The sequence below is a fragment of the Protopterus annectens genome, chromosome 2.part0 (assembly GCF_019279795.1).
Source record: "Protopterus annectens isolate FY-2018-M chromosome 2.part0, PAN1.0, whole genome shotgun sequence".
NCBI classification, from domain to species: Eukaryota; Metazoa; Chordata; order Ceratodontiformes; family Protopteridae; genus Protopterus; species Protopterus annectens.
In genome coordinates, this window is record NC_056728.1 from 1,959,812,252 (window position 1) to 1,959,824,621 (window position 12,370).

Here is a 12,370-nt window from a genome sequence, read left to right on the forward strand (position 1 = left end):
ACTTACAGAGCAGCAGGACAGGGAACGCATTGTTACTTGTATCAATAAGTATGACAGGTATGAGTACCCTATACTTATGTACATAGAGTTGTCATACCTTGTCCCATAGTACTCCAGGTGCACATATGTACAGGTGTGTATGTGCTGTAGTAGCTGCATGGCTCATGAGGTTAAGGGTGGGCAGAACTGCAAAGTATTGAACAGTAGTGTATTGAGAAGTATCACTTAATGCAGTTGTTAATGGAATTATTTTCTCTTCCCCCACCACTCATCTGCTCCAATAATTGCACAAAATGTAATATGGGTATGTTGTTACCAATACTTACTGTTGGGACCTTTGTTCCATTTTGGTTATTATATTTGAAACTGTGTGCATACTAATGTACCCTGTTGAATAACCATTGTTGTTGGCCTATTGCCATACATATAACTGGCATGCTGTTGCAATACTCACTGCCATTCCATTTCTGCATGTGTTTTGTTTGCCATTCCACTGTTACATTTCCATTGTTCTGCGTCAATTGGAACACCCATGCATGCTGTGTTGACTAATGTTTAAATGTTTTGTTCATGACTAACCAATACACCTTGTTAATTTTCACTCCATAGCACATTTGGGAAGGCCAATCCCAGCGGATCCGCCTCTCCACCCCACCTGGCTGATGCACTGGGTCCCAGTACATCTGGGACCCAACCCAGGCTTCCCTCATCTACTGGTCCTGCACTACACTCACGTGGAACCACTGCAGGGTGCATGGCTTGTCCTCCACCTCCACTCGGGTGTGGTGAGGATCTTGTCACCCAACAAGAGGTCCATGGTATGGTGCACAGTGTCCTCCAGTCATAGCTGGATGAACAACTGCACCAGGTGGAGGGCAGACTGGTGCAGCTTGAGGGGCAGCCAGCCCCTCCAGCTCAGTCCTCAGCACAGCCACCTTTGGGGTTGTGAAGGAGTAGAGGTGACTGCCATTGGGTGGGGACATCAGTCCCACAACTGCCATCTAGGGGGCTCATGGGCATCTGATTCCCAACCACCCTCCCTGTCCAAGGTGTCTCCCCTCCATGTGTCACACACCACCCATGTTTGCTGTCTTGTGAGTCTTCTCTGTCTGCAATGCAACCTCTCCTAACAAACGTTCCTGCTCACACTTACCTACACTCCTTCCCCAACATCCCACTCTCGCCTTTATAAAAAAGGGCATCTGTCGCAAAAAAAAAAAATTATGTCCCATACATAGCACTGCATTTCTACCAGAGACACGTTCCCTTTACTCAATCTACCCTACTAATTATCATCATTTTCTGTCACACATACCACTCCCTGTGGGGTGTGAGGCTCTAAATTCTAAATTGCCCACAGTCATATCAGCTGTTGCTGTCGAAGTAATGCAGAGCTATGGTCCTTTCCTACACCCATCCTGCACATCCCTAGCTGCCTCTCATCTTGTTTTACGCCTTGCTTGCCCCCATTTCACCACTCTTCTGTCTCCCTTTTTTTTCTTTATTTACAATTAGCACAGGTTTAAGCAGATGTAAGTGGACCTAAGAGAAGCAAGTGGACGTAAGCATCACTTAGCTTCACAAAAACCCACTCAAACCCGCTTACAACTGCATAAAAGTGCCTTAATCACTCTCTATCCAACAGCCGTTGCTCTTCCTTGCAGTAAAATAATTAGCAATTGCAAGTCTTGAACTCAGAGCCCTGCAGACCATAGCCACAGAATTCTGCCACTAAGCCATCTGAGCTGGAGATGCGTGTGATGTTTTCAAACATATCATTGAGTAGAGTCATTCAGCAGTAGGGAAAAGATTCTGTAGAATTAGTCAAGTTTTGCGTATGTATATATATATATACATACATACAACTGTATATATGTATGGAGATGCATACACATATAGACAAATAAATACATAACATATCTAGAGATATACATATGAAATAGCTATAGATAGAAAAGTAAATCAATACATACAGATATATACATATATATATATATATATATATATATATATATATGTTCATAAAATATATATATATGTGTATATATATATATATATATATATATATATATATATATATATATATATACATACATATATATAAATATATACATATATTCTATATATATATATTTATATATATATATGTGTGTGTGTGTGTGTTATATATATATATATATATATATATATATATATATATATATATATATGTTTACATTTATATGTTTTATATGTAGTGGAGTTGCACATCAGATCCAAACCCAAAACCTCTTACTGTAAGAAATCTGTCCAAAGGATGTCAAAATGGGGGTCATGGGGCCCAAAATAGGGACATCTTTGAAATATTGCCCTTATTCCTCTATCTCCAGCACCAACTGTTCTGCCTTGCAACAAAAGTATCACTTGTGCCAAGCCTTGAACGGAGGGCCTTCTACACCATTGTCAGAGCAATATACCACTGCACCATTTTAACTATACAAAATGTTGATGCTTTTCCAAACATATCAGTCAGTAGAGTCATTCAACAATAGGGAAAAGATTCTGTAGAATCAGTCAGGCTTTCTATATATACATGTATTTATGTATGGTGATGCATATATGTGGACAAATATAGACACAAAATATATCTTTAGAGATATACATGTAAAATATATACATATGTACATAAACATATATATATATATATATATATATATATATATATATATATATATATATATATATATATATATATATATATATATATATATATATATATATATCACCGAGTCCACTTGTTCGAAGTAGTGAAACTTTGAACATTGACTTCAGCAGTCACACTACAGCATGGAATGGGAATATTCCATTTTCCCCACTGTAGTGCAATCTCGGAGCTGGTATATTTAAGTAGGGGGGGTGTGGGGGGCACAGCCCCCCACATGGGAGGTGCAGCGGGGCTAGCCCCCCTGCAAAAACATGTTTTAGTGTTTTTTTTTTTTTGGGGTAGCCCAGGAAGCTAGACTTCAGTGAAAGTGCACTTTCGTTTAAGTGGACCTTCGCTGAAGTGTAGAGTCTACTGCTCTATTTCGAAGAAGTGTATTTTCGATGTAAAGTAGTAGACCCATATATACAAATATATAATATATATATATATATATATATATATATATATATATATATATATATATATATCAATATATATATTAATATATATATATATATATATATATATATATATATATATATATATATATATGGGATCACTACTAAATCCTTAATGGTCAGAATCTCGAAGACCGGAATCCCGAGACGAGAATCTAGAATGTCGGTAATACCAAACGTTTACAATCCTGAATCTCGTAATACCGACTGCCCGAAATGCTGAAAATCAGTAGCTTTCCAACACCACCATAGAAACCTTATGAAATACTGTTGCTGCAAATGAAATTATGCATCCCAGACACCAAAACGTGTAAAGTGAACCATAAAGATGCACCAGACTTGCGGTTTTCACTATATGTAACACCAGCAGTAGCAAGCACATAAATCCGGCATTTCACAGCATGTAAACAGAGAACTTGAGACATCCGGAAGTAGGCATCACATGACTCTGCCCCATGTTTAATAAACACAGTTTCTACTGTGGCAAAAGTAATCCCATTCATAAGTGAAGATCCCTAATTTGAAAAACCCATTCACATTGCAAGTGCTCATTAAATCATCTGAAACACCCTGTGACTCCTGTAAGTGATTTTCAGCAACCACGCTATTGCATGGATGAATCCCATGCCGGTATACTCCTTTTGATTATCTAGGACCAACTGAAAATGATTATGGCTGGCAATAAGTTTACGGTGCTTAGGAGTTGAAGGATACCCAGCGGCCAGTCTCTCATGCAATCCATCCACACAGTTCTGCTTCCTGGCCAAAGCTGTCAACTAATTAAAGGTGTAGTACTCCTTTTACAGCAGGGAGCTGTCAGAGGTATTTCCTATGGATTATGCTTTGTGGATGTGTGAAATAAATGATGGTATAGTACTCCTTTTATATCAGGGGACTGTTACAGATTATTTCCTATGTGTTTTGCTTTGTGGATGTCTTAAATCGAGATTATGAGCTGAGCTTCGGGAATGTGTATTTTCGGTATTGCCGGTGTTCGAGATTCTTGTCTCGGGATTCTGGTCTTCGAGATTCTGGGCATTCGGGATTTAGTAGTGACCCCATATATATATATATATATATATATATATATATATATATATATATATATATATATATATATATATATATATATATATATATATATATATATATATATATATGTATATATATATCTATATATATCTATATTAATATGTGTATATATATATATCTATATATATATCTATATTAATATGTGTGTATATATATATATATATATATATATATATATATATATACATATATATATATATATATATATATATATATATATATATATATATATATATATATATATATATATATATATACATACACATAGATTTACCTTCATAATGCCAATCGCATTATGGTCGACCCCGCTTCTGCAAATACCGAACTGTGACTTTTCAAAACGTCGAACTCCAAATTTCCAAATGGCAAAATCTCGTCCCCTTTTTGACCCATGTTAGCACTGGTGTGGAGGTGTGGCGCGGTTGGAAATGTTGAAATTTTAAGTTTTTTCAACATTCAAAAGTTTTCGCAGTTCTGGTTTTATGGAAACGGTACGGTGATATGGCCAGTCGATTATATATGATCGACATTATGAAGGTAAACCTAGCTATATAAATATATATATATATATATATATATATATATATATATATAGATATATATATATATATATATATATATATATATATATATATATATATATATATATATATATATATATATATATATATATATATTTATACATAAATATACATAAATATATAATAGCTACAAACAAATGCAATCAGTGGGTTATGCTGCTTAACACTAGAAGTCTAAATCTCTCAAGGCAGTCACTCGAGACACTCTTTATTCACAAAGGATGCACACACATCCACACTGGTAGCCCAACATAATGCATCACAGATACTGCAGGTGTAGCTAACATAGGGTAAGACAGCAATTCAAGTTGTAGCCTGCTATAAGTCCCTAACCATGTCCCAAGAGTCAAACCTCACCAGCCTAAGCACCCTGGAGAATATTACTGTCCAATTGAACCCTATCATACTGTTTGACCTCAACTACCCCTCCATTAACTGTGAAAGCTACTCGTGTATCAAATGTTGCCTGGAATGCATCCATTCCGATGGCCTGGATCAGCTCATTTCTACACCCATTACATGTAGCAACAGCATTGACCTAGTCAGTACTAACATGGGCAACTGTTGCTGTACACCAATAGTCAACTCCGCCATGGTTAGATCTGACCACAAGGTCATCACCTTAGAAACCACATCCCTCCAACCCCCCTGCAAAAGTAACCATCATGAAAAACCTTTCCAAAGCCAACTTTGGCCTCCAAAGATCAGAGGTGGCTAACTTCAATGCACCCATGCAAATGGAGACTAGTGGCATGACCTCCAAACACACACCAATGCAGTACGAACATGTACAAAAATGCATAGATTCCACCATACCCAATGGAAACAAGACACTCCCCTCCAGAAAAGGGAAGCCTATCTGGTGGCCCCCTGCCCAAACTACTCTACAACAGAAGGAGGAAACTGATATGGCATAAGGTGAAGTCCCAAGACTGGAAACAAAACCCTTATCAGCCTCAACAAAAAGATGAGATCCATCATGAAATACTCTAAAGCTAGATAGGTTCATAGGTTCATAGGTTCATACTAGGCTATCTGCCCGAGGGCATTTACAAGCCTAGCCCATAGTTTTGTGGCTTACGCCACCCCTTTAGTATGGGGAACTATACCCATTATTTTGCTGTGCCTCTGTCGAGCAGTGACACTGAGGTAATCCCTGGAGTATATCTGCGATCTCCCATCCATTGGTCAAGATTTCTCTTGAACAAGGCCAGCGAGGTGCTCTGCCTCACATATACCGGGATTTTATTCCACAGCATAGGGAGTCTTTGGGTGATGAATCTATCCCTCCAGCACGTCCTATTAATAGCCGTGTCGAGGTTTAAGTCTCCGCCCTTGTGGCTCTGACGGATCTAGATTTTTGAGGTGAAGCATATTCATCAAATCTGGGTTTGACATGGCCTTGTATGTTAGGCAAAGGTCACCTCTGAGCAAGCGGTGGCGACTGAATAGAGCTGGAGTTCTTTCAGTCGGGCAGCATAGGACAGATGTTTGAGACCCTTTATCCTTTTGGTGAGGAACTTTTGTGGCCTCTCCAGCTGCTGCAAGTGTCGGGTCAGATACATTCCGAATGGGGCATTGTACTCAATCATTGGTCTGATGAGTGATGAGTATAGGGAGACTATGACCTCCCTTGATCTAGATGAGAATCCCTTCATGATAAGGTGGGCAATGTAGAAGGTCTTCCTAACTACTTTAGCTACATGGGTGTCGAATGACAGACTACTATCAACCTGGGTCCCCAGGTCCCTGATAACTTCTTCTGTGCTCAGTGGATTGCCACCTATTTGGTAGCTAGGGTAACCTTGTTTTTCCCGAAGGGTATGACTATGCATTTTTTGGCATTTAACTTTAGGCCATGGCTCTAGCACCAGTTATCCGTTTCTGTGAGACCCTTCTGAAGGATATCTGTGTCGGATGTGTTTTCTACTATGGCGCCCAGTTTGCAGTCATCTGCAAACTTTGTCAGCCATAACCCTCCTGTGTTTGCTTGTACTTCGGAAAAGTAGATGCCAAACAAGAGTGGGCCCAGGACTGAGCCCTGTGGTACACCACTTGTGACAGGCTTTGAGTCTGACATGGCGCCAGCAACTCTGACCCTGTGGGTTCTGTCACTCAGCCAGTTTGCAACCCATCTTGTGAGGTATGGGTTAACATTTAAGCTGATAAGTTTTTCAATGATACCCGAGTGGGGTATTGTATCGAAGGCCTTCGCCAGATCGAGGTAGGCTGTATGGACTGCCTTTCCCTCATCAATGGCTTTGGTGACTGTTTCGAAAAAGTCAACCAAGTTTAGAAGGCATGATCTGCCTTTAACAAAGCCAAACTGGGATGGATCCAAAGTCTGCAAATTCCCTATGTCTTTATTTATGAGGTCCATTATGATCCTCTCCATGGCTTTGCAGATAAGGCTTGTCAAGCTAATGGGCGGTAATTTCCAGGGTCGGTGGAGGCACCGCCTTTGTGAAGTGGGACCACAGTTGCAGTGCGCCACTCCTGGGTGCGTATCCAGAGGTAAGACTATGATTAAACAGCTGTCCTAGCTGTGGGTTTAATTCCTCATTGAGTTCGTGGAGCACACAGCCGGGGACACCATCAGGTCCCATGGATGCTGTGTTTTTTCTTTGGAGAGAGCAGTTCTCACTTGGGCATTGGAGATGTTGGGGGGCTGCAATCGCTTGGTATAGATATCTCTCCTTTTGGGGGGGGAGAAGTTTGCACTGAACCTGTCAGCCAGTATGTTGGCAATGTCTGTAGGATCAGTAATCTTCACATCATTTTGAACTAGTTCTGAGCATATCTGGGAGTTTCCTCCCAGGTTTCTAACATAGCTAAAGAAGGCCTTATGATTGTCTTTTGAGTCTTTAGCTATTTTTCTCTCAAAATTTGCTTTGGATGATTTTATGAGAGCTCTTAGTTTTTACTTATAGTGATCAAGGGTGTCTTACCTTTTAAGGATTTTGCTCTATCTTGTAGTAGCTTACTCCTTTTGTTGTAGAGTTTGTTTATGGCTGGGGTCCACCAGACTGGACGCTTGCCTTTGGTACAAAGAGTCTTTGTTTTGCTTGGGATTGCCTTATCCATGCAGTCCTGCAGGTGCTGGTAGAAGGCATTTGTAAGTGATTCAGCGGCTTGAGTACTGTTTTCCGCCTCGGGCGTTAAAGGAGACCACACTAGTCTTTAGAAGTGTGAAGTCGGCTTTCGAGAAGTTCTTTACTGTGGTCTTTTTATTTCAGGTGGGGTGGGATGAGGACCTCCAGCAAGATTAGTTTGTGATCTGATCACACCAGTGAGGGTATACTTCGGTGTTGAACATTGTGCTCCCATGTTCGTGATGATGAGATCAAGTATGTTTTCTCCTCTTGTGGGGATGGTGACTAGTTGTTCCATGGCATTTGAGTTTATGAATTCCAGGAACTTTTGGGCTAGGGTGTTTGGGCTTGAGTAGTGTTCCCAGTCTATATTAGGGTAATTGAAGTCACCTAGTATGATGGTGTTTGGTGATACATTTATCCCTCTAGTGTTTTCAGGAAGGCCATGTGAGGTTCCTGAGTTTGTGAGGGTGGCCTGTAACATGCTACAATTTGCAGAGCAGTCTTGCCTATGGTTAATTGCACCTGGATGGTCTCCGATGCATCGTGCGTTGCGACCAGTCTTGAGGTGTGGGTGTCCTTGATGAATATGGATACCCCCCCTCCTTTCTTGGTATTGTCCGGATTTTGGGGCGGACGCATGATAAGAGGTAAAACCTGATAGTGCTGGGGTGCTCTCAGGAGCCTTGAACCAGGTTTCTGTCACTGCACAGACATCGATGTTCTCCATACTGAGAAGGGCCTCGAGTGCATGCATTTTGAGATTTAGACTTCTGGCATTGAGCAGCATTACCCTTAGTTTTTTTTCTTTTTTGTGTTCTAGGGTGGTAGGTTTAGAATTTGAGCCTTGCCTAAAAAAGGCACTATGGGGGTGGCAAGAGCCTTTGCCAATATCCGGAATCCCAGGGGTGACAGGTGCAAGCCGTCCCTTGGGAAGCAGTGTGGCTTGTCCAGCATGTCATCCCAGGCAGACAGACATTGGATCCCCTTTGAATGACACCAGAGTTTAAGCCAATTGTTAAAGCTGATCATCTTATCTCTGTATTGTGGCATCATTCTTGGTGAAGGTAGGATACTGCTCAAGGTCAGGGTCATACCTGCCTGGGCTACATAATCAGAGAGCTCCTCAATGTCTCTTTTCATGTAGTCCAAGGAGGTGCGTCTCAGGTCATTTACACCAGCGTGGACAATGACTGAGTCGATTTGTACCTGCTGTTGAGAGACCTGAGTGCTTGCGTTATGTGGCGGATTCTAGCGCCCGACAGGCAGCTTACTGTGACCTTCTCCTTACTCAGTCTGGTGAGCGGGACGTCAGTGTGTCTGACTATGGAGTCACCAATGACTAGTGTGTCTGGCATTGTGTTTGGCCTTAAGGGCTGTGACTGTTTGACACTCTGACTGTGAGGTCTATGTGTTGCAGGTGTTGTGTTCTGAGGTGGTGGTTGTTTGGGTGTCTGCTTTGGTGGCCTCTGCTGTTTTGGTAGATTTTGATCAGAGCCGAGTATGTCTTTGTGTGTTTATGTGTATGATTTGAGGTTGTGATGGTACTATGTGAGACTGGGTCTATAGTGTGTGTGGTAACCTTCTCCTCCTGACTGGTCTTGCCAGTCCTATGTTGAGAGAGCTCAGCCTCCAGTTTGGCCATATAGTTGCATCTCTCACATGTATTTGTGTTTTGTGGGAGGAGGAGAGGGTTGTCTGTGTACATGAGGCAGTTGTAACATTGCCTCAATATTCCCAGGTTCACCAGCTGAGCAGGAGAGGACACTAGCAACTGATCCCTCGACATGCTAGAAGGACTAGACAAAAAAACTTTAAAAGAGATTCCGGGGGACGTGGGTGACCAAGAAATGGGGGTTTGCCTTTTTGGGGTGCTATCTATAAGAGTGCCGTATCAAGGTAATAAGTACTGTAGGAGCAAGTGCTAGGTTTAACAGATAGAGAAAAGTCTACTTGGAGTCAAGTAGAGATGATCTTTTTAGGTATTAGAGAAAGTGCTAGTAACAGGGATGCTTAAAGGTAAGATTGAAAAGAATGCACTCTACAGTGTGCACTAGAGAAGTTAGATATGAAAGTAGGTAACTTGAGTTTTACCTGTTTAAAAAGTTAAGGTTTAGTGGAGAGTTACTATTTTTAAAACAGCAAGATGGACTGAAAGGGGTGGTTACTTTTGTATTTTGGTACTATGAAATACTGTAGGATGGCCAATAAATTTAAATAATTGAAGGGTGGGATTTCAAAAGTGATGGTTTTGTGATTACTCACATAAGCCAGTGAAAGTAGAGAGAAATGAGATATATGGTCAGATTAACATAAGAGGCGGGCAACTAGAAAGACAGTGGTATTTAACAAGACAACTTAAATGGGTGGCAGGGAGGGAAAAATTCTGCCTGACTCAGAACAGAGAGAGCTGTGGTCTCTTTTGAAGTTTTAATATGCTGTTAAAACAGAATGCAAGCAAAACACAAGGTAAAGAAAACAAACTACAGTATTCAAAATATAGAAAGGCAATACAGAAATACAAAAAATAACAGCAAACTAACCTTTCCTTCACAGCAAAGTGTAGCAGAGTCTGGATGAGCCTTTCTGGTAAAGCCTGTTCATAGTAAAGATGTTCATAGGTTCATAGGTAGCTACTAGGCTACTGGCACTAGGGCCTATACAAGCCTAGCCAAAAAGGTACCCTGGCTTTCGCCACCCAAGAAATTTATTTTCCTGTGCCCCTGTCAAGCAGAACCACAGAAGTGATCCCTGGGGTGAATTTCCTATTACCCATCCAATCATCAAGATTTTTTCTTGAAGAGTGCTAATGAGGAACTCTGACATAGATAGGCAGTCTGTTCCAGAGTATGGGAAGTCTCTGGGACAGGAATCTATCCTTCCAGCATGTTCCGTTTTTTGTGGTGACAAGGTGTAGGTCCCTAGAACGTGTAGCTCAGAGGGATTGGGATATCTTTAACTGGAGCATGTCCAACAGCTCTGGGTTTGACATAGCTTTGTATGTTAGGCAGAGATCGCCTCTAAGTAGGTGATATGTGACGGAGTAAAGCTGGAGTTTTTTGAGTTGGTCTGCATAGGGCATCTGTTTGAGGCCAGTAATCCTCTTTGTGAGGTATTTCTGTGACCTTTCCAGTTGTTGTAGATGCCTTGTGAGGTACATACCAAAAGGGGCATTGTACTCTATAATGGGTCTATTGAGGAATGAGTAGAGGGGATCAATGACCTCTTTTCTTCTGGATGAGAAACCTTTTGTGATGAGGTGTGCCATGTAGAAGGATTTCCTAACCACTGTGGTGATGTGATTATCAAAGGAGAGACTACTGTCCACCTGTGTCCCAAGGTCTCTTATCACACTTTCGGTGTTAAGTAGACTACCACCTATGTGGTAGTTCATGGGTACAGAGTTTTTACCAAAGGGGATGACAATGCACTTTTTGGCATTGAGCTTGAGACCATGGCTTTGACACCAGGCATCTGTCTCAGTTAAGGCCCTTTTGTAGGATGTCCACATCATTAGGAGTTTCTATTATGGCTCCTAGTTTTCAGTCATCTGCGAATTTAGTTAGCCAAAGACCTTCTGTGTTAGACTGTACTTCAGAGAATTAGATACCAAACAGGAGAGGACCCAGGACTGAACCCTGTGGTACTCCACTTGTCACTGGTCTGAAGTCTGATTTGGAGTCTGCTACTTTCACAGTGTGGGTTCTGTCAGTAAGCCAGTTGGCAACCTATCTTGTGACATAGGGATTTATACCTAGTTTAGTGAGTTTATCTATAATTCCAGAGTGGGGGATTATGTCAAATGCCTTGGCGAGATCTAGATAGACTGTGTGAACCACCATACCCTCATCTATGGCTTTGGTGACTGCTTCAAAGAAGTCTATCAGGTTTTGGAGACATGATCTAACTTTTACAAACCCAAACTGTGTGGGGTCCAGAGTTTGGAGATCTCCAATGTCTTTGTTTATGAGTTCCATAATGATACATTCCATGGCCTTGCAGACCAGGCTCATCAGGCTAATGGGGCGGTAGTTCTCGGGGTCTGTTGTGGCCCCCCATTTGTGGAGTGGGATAACCATCGCAGTGCGCCATTCAGTGGGCACAAAGCCTGAGGTGAGGCTATGACTGAACATGGTACTTAGGTGGGGTTCCAGTTAATTTTGTAGTTCATGTAGAAGGCAGCCTGGGATGTTGTCAGGTACCATGGATGATGTGTTCTTGGCTTTGGAGAGTGAGGTTTTACTTGTGCAGCTGTGATTACAGGAACTTTGCATTCTTCTGGTATAAAGATGGGCCCTTTAGGGGGTGAGAGGGGATAAAGTTAGCACTGAACCTATCTGCCAGGATTTTGGCAATATCAGTTGGTTCTGTATATTTAGTGTCATTGTGCTGTAACTCAGAGCAGATCTGAGTGTTGCTATTGAGATTCTTGACATAGCTATAGAATGCTTTGTGGTTGTCTTT